The sequence below is a fragment of the Suncus etruscus genome, chromosome 15, assembly GCF_024139225.1.
Source record: "Suncus etruscus isolate mSunEtr1 chromosome 15, mSunEtr1.pri.cur, whole genome shotgun sequence".
Taxonomy (NCBI): Eukaryota; Metazoa; Chordata; class Mammalia; order Eulipotyphla; family Soricidae; genus Suncus; species Suncus etruscus.
Genome location: NC_064862.1, coordinates 60826375 through 60837287, shown reverse-complemented (window position 1 = coordinate 60837287; position 10913 = coordinate 60826375). Strand labels below are relative to the sequence as shown.

General features: G+C 44.2%; 1 non-coding gene across 1 annotated transcript; it reads right to left on the bottom strand.

Moving 5' to 3' along the window:
• Nucleotides 1–7291: 7291 nt before the first annotated feature.
• Nucleotides 7292–7418, bottom strand: LOC126031908 (small nucleolar RNA SNORA22). The gene has a single exon (XR_007503715.1). It is a non-coding gene; the product is annotated as a small nucleolar RNA SNORA22 (small nucleolar RNA).
• Nucleotides 7419–10913: the final 3495 nt, after the last annotated feature.

The window sequence follows — 10913 nt, the reverse complement described above, 5'->3', positions numbered from 1 at the left end:
CTTCGCAGGCGCCCGCCTCAGCTCTCCTCGCCAGACCCCGCCCCTCGGTGAATACCGCCTTCCCATTGGACGAGCGGGCCGCCATCAGCGTCTGGCCCCGCCTCCGAGGCGTTTTTATTGGTGGCTGTAGCTGTCGATTAAGGAGTCAAAGATTCCGCCCGCAGGCCCCGCCTAGTGAAGAGAACCGTTTTGGGTTGTTTTTTTTTTTTTTTTTTTTTGGTTGGTGGGGAAGCGAGGGATTCTGGGAATTGTAGTCCTCAAAGCTCTTAAGACCACAAAGAGGAGGGAGGTGATTGGGAATAGTTTCTAAATTCTTTTTTTTTTTTTTTTTGGTTTTTGGGCCACACCCTGTGAGGCTCAGGGGTTACTCCTGGCTATGCGCTCAGAAGTAGCTCCTGGCTTCTTGGGGGACCATATGGGACGCCGGGGGATCGAACCGCGGTCCGTCCTAGGTTAGCGCAGGCAAGGCAGGCACCTTACCTCCAGCGCCACCGCCCGGCCCCTTTTTTTTTTTTTTTTGGTATAGTTTCTAAATTCTGACAGTTTGGGTTTCACACTCCACCGACGTTCTTTCTCTTTACTGGGCCTTCCAAGTGCTCTGTGAGCATGCCTGAAGGCTACCCATGCAGACCAACACTGTGACATCACTCAACTTTCCCAATTACCTGAGTACCTGCACCCTTCAGCAAACCCAAAGACACAGTTAATGCAGGATGTCCTTATGCACCAGCCTCCTTCCACAACAGAAAACTCAGCAAACCTCTCACAATTAATACCGGGAATGTTGGGACGGGAAGACAGATCAAAGGACTGGAGTGCTTGTTTCTATTGCTGCATCCAATCTGGAGAAAGAAGCTGGCCTCAGTACAGTGGGTAGAAGACAGGATGAGGGAAAGAAGAGGGAGATATGGGCACTCTTGCCTCCTGGTTGACCCATCATTTCCCTGAGGAAGTCAGGGAGAGATACAAGGAGGGAGACAGAGACCCTTAAGATGGTAAAAGTCTGTCACAAGGGGCTGGCGAGGTGGCGCTAAAGGTAAGGTGCCTGCCTTGCCTGCGCTAGCCTTGGACGGACCGCGGTTTGGTCCCCCAAGCCAGGAGCAACTTCTGAGCACATAGCCAGGAGTAACCCCTGAGCGTTACCGGGTGTGGCCCAAAAACCAAAAAAAAAAAAAATGACCTTTCATATTATTATTTTTATTTAGCTTTAATGTTCAGGGGCTCCCCGTTCCTCCCTAAGTTATCTCTCCAGGCCCTTATTTCATAATTTTTATTTCATCTTTTGTTCCTGAAGAAGTTTCACCTTTCCTGAGGATGTTTGGCTGTCTCTGGGTTGACAAAGGGTCCAGCTCTCTCACACTTTTGGACTGGCCAAAGAGTAACTCCTTTTTGCTTTTTCTTTCTTTTACTTTTCTGTTTTTGATTTTTGTGCCCACACCTGGGCTCAGAGCTTACTTCTGGCTCTGTGCTGTACTCAGGGATCACTTCTGGTGGGTCTCAGGTGACCATATGTGGCCCAGGGATCAAAATAGGTAGGCCACATACAAAGCAAGCACTCTACTGGCTGTATTTTTGTTCTGGTCCAGTAACTCCTTATTAGTTTGTTTTTGTTTTTTGGGGGTCACACCTGGCAGCTCTCAGAGGTTATTCCTGGCTCTAGGCTTAGAAATCTCTCCTGGCAGACTCAGGGGACTATATGAGATGCCGGGATTTGAATCACCGTCCTTCTGCATGCAAGGCAAATGCCTTACCTCCATGCTATCTCTCCACCCCCTAAGGTGGTTGGTTCAAATCCTGGTGTCCCATATGGTCCCCCGTGCCTGGCAGGAGCTATTTCTGAGCAGACATCCAGGAGTAACCCCTGAGCACCTTTGATTCTGAGGTAGTTGATTTTCTGAGGCATTGTTGTGAATGGGAATTTTTTTTTTTTGAGTCACATCTTGTGATGCACAGGAGTTACTCCTGGCTATGTGTTCAGAAATTGCTCCTAGCTTGGGGAACCATGTGGGACGCTGAGGGATTGTTAGGTTAGCATGTGCAAGGTTAGCGCATGCAAGGCAGATGCCCTACTGCTTGCACCATCGCTCAGACCCCACAAATGGGATTTTTTAAAAAAAATATCTTTTCTCTTGGGCCCGGAGAGATAGCACAGTGGCATTTGCCTTGCAAGCAGCCGATCCAGGACCAAAGGTGGTTGGTTCGAATCCCGGTGTCCCATATGGTCCCCCGTGCCTGCCAGGAGCTATTTCTGAGCAGACAGCCAGGAGTAACCCCTGAGCACTGCCGGGTGTGGCCCAAAAACTAAAAAAAAAAAAAAAAAAAAAAATCTTTTCTCGGGGCCAGCATGGTGGTGCTAGAGGTAAAGTGTCTACCTTGCCAGCGCTAGCCTAGGACTGACTGCGGTTGGATCTCCCGGCGTCCCATATGGTCCCCCCAAGCCAGGAGCGACTTTTGAGCGCATAGCCAGGAGTAACCCCTGAGCATTACCGGGTGTGGCCCAAAAACCAAATATATATATATATATATATATATATATATAGATATATATATAGATATATATCATTTCTCATAAAGCATTTGTCTTGCATGCAAAAGGTCGGTGGTTCGAATCCCAACATCCCATATAGTTTCCTGAGCCTGCCAGGAGCGATTTCTGAGCATAGAGCCAGGAGTAACCCCTGAGCACTGCCGATGTGACCCAAAACCCAAACCCCCCCCCCAAAATCTCTTCTCTTTATGTGTATATAGGAAAGTCATGAACTTTTGCATGTTAATTTTGTACCTTGCCATTTTTCTATACAAATCTATTGTTTATAGAAGCTTTTTGTAGAATCTTTAAGGTTTTATAAGTATAGTTCCATGTCATCTACAAACAGTAAGATCTTGATGTCTTCCTTTTCAATCTGGATAATCTTGATTTTTTTTTTCTTGCCTGATTGCTATGGCAAGTACTTCTAGTACTATATTGAATAGAAGTGGCAAGAGTGGAAACCTTGTCTTGTGTCAGATCTTAAAGGAAAATCTTCTACTTTTTCCCCATTGAGTTTAATGTTTGCTGTAGACTTATGGTTCTATAATCAGGGTTTATAATCATGGCTTTAATTATACTGAAGAAAATTCCTTTAATTCCTGTTTTGTTGTTCTGAGTCCAGAGCCAGGAGTAACCCCTGAGCATCACCAAGTGTGGTCTAAAAACCAATAAATAAATTAATTAATTAGAATTTAAAGGAGGGTCCAGGGAGATAGAAGAAGGGAGTGGCCTTTAGTTCAACCTCTAACACCACATGGCAACCCCCAGCACCACCCAATGCAATTTGAATATGTTTGTTTGCTTTTAGGCTACACCCATCATGCCTCTGAGCAGAGAGCCAGGAATAACTCCTAAGCGCTGCCAGGTATGGCCCCAAAACAAAAGAAAAAAGGCAGAGAATGCTTGCCAACTGGGGGTCATACTGGGGGGAGAGGGGAATGGCCCCACACATGCGCAACAGGGCACTGTCAGAGAAACCTCCAGGGTCCTGACATTTCTATTTTAGCTATCTTCCTCTTATTTCCATCCCCAAATATCTGTGCTAATTGATTAGTTGAGTTTACCTGTCAGTCACAGTAGACATTCTTCTCCTTTGTGATTCTTCTGCTTGTTTCTTTGGTGCTAACGGTACTGGAAGTGCTTTGGGGCTAACTTTTCAGAGGACTATGCTACTATGCTTGAAGAGTTCCTGCATGTAAAACAAGAGCCCCATGGGGGCTGGAGAGATAGCACAGCAATAGGGCATTTGCCTTGCACGCAGCCTATCCAGGACAGATGGTGCTTCAAATCCTGGCATCTCATATGACCCCCAGTGCCTACCAGGAGCGATTTCTGAGCACAGAGCCAGGAGTAACCCCTGAGCACCGCTGAGTGTGACCCAAAAACAACAACATAAAATAAAACAAGAGTCCCAGACCTCTGAGCAATCACTCCAAGATGGTTTTTTTGTTTTGTTTTGTTTTGTTTTGTTTTGGGTCACACCCGGCAGTGCTCAGGGGTTACTCCTGGCTCTACACTCAGAAATCGCTCCTGGCAGGCTCAGGGGACCATATGGGATGCTGGGATTCGAACCACCAACCTTCTGCATGCAAGGCAAACGCCTTACCTCCGGCCCCCTCCAAGATGTTTGAGCTCTCTCCCCAATCCCCAAGTTTTAGGTCTTACTACTAGTTGTGTGCTCAGGGATCATTCCTGCCAGGGCTTTAAGGACCATATGTGTAGTGCTGAGAACTGAAGCCAGGTCCGATCAGCTAAGCACAAAGCTGTGGCTCCCCAGAGGGGACCCCTATTTCGGGGGCCCTATCCTACACTAGCCAGCAGTGAGGAAACCTGTGGAGAGCCACACAACGTGATAGGGTTCGTGCTCTTCTGAGTACCTGTGGAGGCAAAAGTTAGTAATGACTCATGAAATCAAGAGAGAAATCAAGAGTAACTTTATTTCAGGCAGGATGTGATTATATACTTTTTAGCGATGGGGAAGCGGGGGTAGGGCAAGGCATGGCTATCACCAATCATATTTCGCCAGATTAGTCTTTTGCTCACAGCCCTCAGTAGAGCCGGGTGAAGTTAGTGGGGCTGAGTGAAAAAACCACAAATCACGGATGTCACATACACATTTTCAGATGACAGTTACAGATTACCAGAGACCAACAGTTAAATTCTTAAGTAACATGTTGTTCTTTATGCTACTGATGTAAAAGGTTTTGTTACTGGTACTCATAAACCTGTATGACACTATTTCCTTTTTCATGGCCATGATTTCTTGATCACAGTGAGAACTGGCAAGAACTGTTTGTCCCTGACATATTTTTTTAGAGCTGCGTATATCCTGTTGGCCTGTCCTTTGCAGACTTTCTGGTTTCGGTTCCCATTCTTCACAATCAGGCAGGCATGAAGGCAAGCAGGCAATGCATAGCAACACTGGGGGAGTTCTACTCTCCCGGCTCCTCACATCTCCCCCTTTTTTCTTCGCTAAGCAAGAAAGATGAGCTGCCCTTGTGATGCTCAGCGATTGTAGGGACAGCATTCATTGAAGTTTCTCCAAGCTTTAGCACAGCGAGAGCCTAGCGAAGGACGCTTCTTGCTTAGTTTTAAAGACTTCAAACTGTAGCAAAGCAGGAGGTGGGGAGGGAGCCTCTTCAGTTGCAAGTTGTTGATACAAAACGGTGGGATGCTTCTTTGTAGCCTTATCAATCTGCGATTTCACGAAGCTGGTGATGCGGCGGAAGGCCCATGGACCAAAGGATAATAGCAGCATAAGGCCGAGAAAGGGTCCCAGAAAAGCTGGGAGTAAAGTAGTCAACCATGGGGTTGTAGAAAACCAGTTCTTATACCAGCTCTCACTCTGATCAAGCTCCCTACGTTTCTCCTCAAGACTCTCTTTAACTTTTTTTTTTTTTTTTTTTTTTTTTTTTAATGCTATTTCTAACCAGACCAGTTTCATCTTTAAATATACAGCATTCTTTTTTTAAGGCGGCGCACATCCCCCCTTCTTTTAGAAAGGCAAGGTTAAGCCCACGGCGGTTCTGGAGGACCATTTTAGCCAAAGAGGCAACAGTTTTCTTAAGATGTTTAAGTTTTTGCTTAAGTTTTTTAATGTTCGCATTTACAGCGTGCTGAAGCTGGTAGAAGGACTCAGATGAGCGGACCATGGAGTAGATACCAGTACCAGCGCCGGCAGCACCAAGTCCGAGCAGCACAGCAATGGTCACAGCAGAAACAGGTTCTCGTTTATGGCGTAGCAAGGAGGAGTCAATGGTGAAGAGGGGAAGATTTTTCATTGGGTGAACAGAGAGGCGAGGCAACAGCAAAACCAGCACACAGTAGTTTTTGTGGGCAAGAAAAATTTCAGGAACTAAGACAGGGGTTAAACCAGTAGAGCAGGAAAATAAGTACCATTGGGGGACAAAACATAGGAGTTGTTATGATTAACAACATAGGTTTGATTACAAACATTAATTAATTGAAGGGGAGGGAGCATTTGGGGTACCAGAATGCAAAGGCCAACACCTATAACTTGACCCAGAGTTATGCCTTGGCCAGGGTCAAGGTACTATGCGATGGAGGGCTGATTCTGTAGAGGGATAGGAGCATCAAAAACAGTCACTACTTCATAAAATGGAGACTGGGAGGAATAGCAAATACAATATTGTTCATATGCAGGGTCAGTAATGGTGGAGGCGGAGGCATTAATTATATTAAGAATAAGCTGTGAGGAGGAAACTGGACCAGAGGGGAGAGTAGGCTGAAAAAAGGTGATAGGTGTAAGAATAGAGTTGGGGGAAGGCATGTGGGTAAGATAGGGTGACATTGGTTTACAGGCAGAAGACACAACAATTTATTTTACACAAGTTATTTTTGAATACCACGGAATGCCTTCTGACTTCTGTGAGACTTTAGCATTCAAAAATTTTATAAGTAACAATTGCCAATTTTTTTTTTAAAACTTTTAAACTGAACCTAAATAATTTTTCTTAAACTTCTTAGTTATTATCTTAAAGCTAGATGCTTCTTTTTCTAGCCACATATCCATATTTTTATGGCCTTAACTTACACATAGCAGAAAAGCTGGATGATTGCAAAGTTCAGAAATTTTCCAGGGAAAAGTTATCCCCGATGGCCATTGAGAAATCTGGGGTTTACCATTCCCTACACTTTCTGCTATGTTGTTAGAAGGACAAAGCTAGCTTAACACATGATTTTTAGCAGGATGTTACAGTTTTTTAGATGACTAGACTGAACCAAGGTGAAAAAAAAATTAATTGAAATTTTAAAAATGGATAAGGCTTTAAAAATTGTATTTATCATGAAATGTAGAAATAACAAATAAATGGACAAAACAAAACAACACTAAGCACAACATTGTGGCCACTTTCATTCATCACAACATACACATAAACAGACAAAAGGATCGATCCAAAATTTTTTTTTTTTTTTTTTTTTTTTTTTTTTGTAGAAAAACTTTTAGTTGTTAGAAGTACTTAATGTAGCTGGAGTGGAACTTTGCTGAAAATAAATGTTAAAGTTTAGATTTAGCATAAAACATTTTTAAAATAATACTAATTTGAAGTATAAAACATTAAATAAAATGGTTAATGAGCACTGTAAAAAGAGTTTGCACTTTGAAGTATGATATCATTTGCTGTAAATAAAAAGGTTTTCTTTAAATTGTTTTTACAGTAGAACAGTAAGACAGCTGCAATAAAGTGTTAAAATTTTTATGATTAAACACAATAGCATGAACTATGATTATTAAAGGTATGAAAAACTGACTTTCTGAATACACTTAAAAGGATAGTTGTTTTAATGCAAAGGTAAAGAACCATTGCTGTAGCACAAAATTAAAACTAAGGGTATTATGAAGCACACCTGGGTGTTAATTGTGCAATAATATTAACTATATTATTTAAAAAGGCTAATTACATTATTTTCCACATAATTTTTTTTTAAATACCTTAAAAATTAAAATAAATTTTCTAATAGAAATATAAAAGAATAAAATTATAATACTTGTGTGTTTGTTTAAATTTCAAAACACCAAAAGGTTTTTCTTTTACTGATAATTTGTTATTACAAGTGACAGAATTATGACTTTGCTGTAAGATTTTTGAGAGGCATGAAAAAAGGGAGTGTATTGCTGTTATCTTCTTGTTGCTTTTTTTTTTTTTTTCTAGAGAATTTTTAACCCTTACAGACCTGAATTTAGAAGGTTTTCTAATTTCCAATGTTTTAATAATTACAACACCAAATGCACAAAACTTAATTACACAAATGCTTTTAGAAAAGGCACAATTATGCCGCATAATTTAATTTACAAACTTTACAATTATTTGAGGCTTCTTATGAGACACACAAAATTCTGACAATTTTTACTATATATTTCACATGAACAGTTTCTGAATCCTTTTAACTTTACCAACTGTGGTCTTTATCTTAGAAAAACATTTTAGGGCTGCATTTCTATCCTAAGGGATGGGGAGGTTCCACCCTGCTTGCTGATTGCTGAAGTGGCAGCTTGACTAGGAGGGTGGGGGAAAGCAGCAACAGTTTGTTGTCGCGTGTGGGGGAGCTGCTGGAACTCAGGCTCTGGGTAGCCCAGGTAGAGGGGGCTATGCGAGGGGCAGTAAGAACGAACTATGGAGAGGCACGGTGGAGGATAGTGAAAAATTTACAAAGATAAGCCTTATGGACATGAATATTGCGAGAAGAGAGTTCTGCCTGGATTTCATGAATAAATTTGGCTTCGGTACAGAGGGAGGAACCCATGATAGAGAGGTGGTCCGAATATCAAGGAATATCGGACGGTGGGTCGACTAAGGGGTGGGAGTCACAGGAATGTGACAGCCACGAAGGGGTGCATGCACGGAGGAAAATCCACACGCCGAGGGGGGCTTACATGCCGAGGGGGGGCTTACCCGAAGAAGAATGGGGGCGTGGGATCCCGGGAACGTCCGTCGACCGATAAGAAGAGTGGGGGGACACACACGAGAGGCCAAAAGGCGGGGGTCGCCTGGGAGGGAGACTAAGAAGTCACCCTGAGAGATGCATGCATGAAATTCTGAACGCGTCTGCGCAAGGGAAACTCACCCTTCACGGAAAGAAAAGGGAGACGCGGAGAATTCCCGGGAACGACCGGCGACGAGGGAGAAGAGCAGGAAAACCACGTTTGGGCGCCAGATGTGGCTCCCCAGAGGGGACCCCTATTTCGGGGGCCCTATCCTACACTAGCCAGCAGTGAGGAAACCTGTGGAGAGCCACACAACGTGATAGGGTTCGTGCTCTTCTGAGTACCTGTGGAGGCAAAAGTTAGTAATGACTCATGAAATCAAGAGAGAAATCAAGAGTAACTTTATTTCAGGCAGGATGTGATTATATACTTTTTAGCGATGGGGAAGCGGGGGTAGGGCAAGGCATGGCTATCACCAATCATATTTCGCCAGATTAGTCTTTTGCTCACAGCCCTCAGTAGAGCCGGGTGAAGTTAGTGGGGCTGAGTGAAAAAACCACAAATCACGGATGTCACATACACATTTTCAGATGACAGTTACAGATTACCAGAGACCAACAGTTAAATTCTTAAGTAACATGTTGTTCTTTATGCTACTGATGTAAAAGGTTTTGTTACTGGTACTCATAAACCTGTATGACACTATTTCCTTTTTCATGGCCATGATTTCTTGATCACAGTGAGAACTGGCAAGAACTGTTTGTCCCTGACATATTTTTTTAGAGCTGCGTATATCCTGTTGGCCTGTCCTTTGCAGACTTTCTGGTTTCGGTTCCCATTCTTCACAATCAGGCAGGCATGAAGGCAAGCAGGCAATGCATAGCAACACTGGGGGAGTTCTACTCTCCCGGCTCCTCACACAAAGCAAGTGCTCTATTCACTGTATTATTTCTCCAGACCCCAATTCTTTTAGGGTGGGTCACAGTTGGTGATGCTCTGGAGTTACTCTTGGCTCTGCACTCAGAAATTATTCCTAGTGGTACTTGGGGGATCATATGGATGCCAGTGATTGAAACCTTGTGAGGTGTATGCAAAGCCATTTTCCTAATTCCTTCAAGAAGAAAAGGTCACAATTCAGGCTTTCTAAAGCATAGAGCTGAATGAAGTCAATTCTAGGGGATTCTGAACCTAAGAAAGCTCAAAGTTTTCTTAAAAAAACAAAACAAAACAAAACAAAACAAAAACCTGGATCAGAGTGAAAGTACAGCAGTATGGATTTGCCCTGTACAAGCCGACCTGGGTTCAGTTCCCAGCATCCCATATGGTCCCCATACCCTAAGGCCATCGGGTGTGGCCTAAAAAATAAATAAAAATAAAATAAAAACAAATTAGAGGGATCATAGAGAGAAACTAAACTAACTAAAATGGCTTGGGGGGTTCATAGAAATAGTGCAATGGTTGAGGTACAATGGTTGAGGCACTTTCCTGGAATGCACCGACACTAGATTCATCCCTGATAGTGTGTGGTCCCCCAAGCGACCCTTGGGGACCACAGGAGCGACCCTTGAGCACAAAGCCCCAAAGCACTTAGAACTATGGCTCTTAAAGCAAAACCTGAAACCAAACACTTTTAGGGCCCTGGGAATGACATGGTGGCTTAAAGTATTTACCTTTCACTCACGAGGTCGTGATTTCACCTCTGGACCGTGCTTGAATGCACAGAGCAAGGGTCCAAAACATTGCGCAAACTTCCAGGCCCCACCCACCCCATGCATGATGTGATGTGCGAGTGTGCAAACACCCAAGCCAGGCATCAGGCCTGACCCCTGCTCCCCCACGCTTCCCACGAGTTACCCACACTTCAACCCACTTGCCTCCCTTCGTCCCGGCTCAGCCCAACCAAAGGTCGTGCTCCCAGTAGGTGACGCTGTTTCCCAGGAACGCGGCTGCACAGGGGGAACCCCTTTGCTTGCTCCATAGCTGGGCTGGAGGCACAGAGGAACACCAAAAGACCCTGGGCCTCCACCCCAGATGGATAATGCAAACTGGGCAGGCGAGCTAAGTCCACTTCCCTCAAGCCTCCTCCCTCAACTTTACTCAATCGTTGAAAGTGGCCCGGCCTCGCCTAGTAGACTGATGGGGACAACTGTGGAACATAGCTGGACCCCATCCCCAGCAGCCTCTAGCACACACATAAATGCCAAATATTAATGATGGCTGATCTGAAAGCTTCCTGTGTTTGTCCATGCTCGGACCCCATTTAAGATGAACTGAGGGAGCTGGTATTGGTATCCCCTATTTCACAAATCAGAAGCCAGCAGCTGGGTACTGGGGTTACACAGCTAGAGACGGCTGGAATGGGATTAAGGTAGAGTTAGCCTCCAAGAGATGGGTGGCATCAACTGACAAAGCCTTGACTTCCCAGAGATTCCAGTC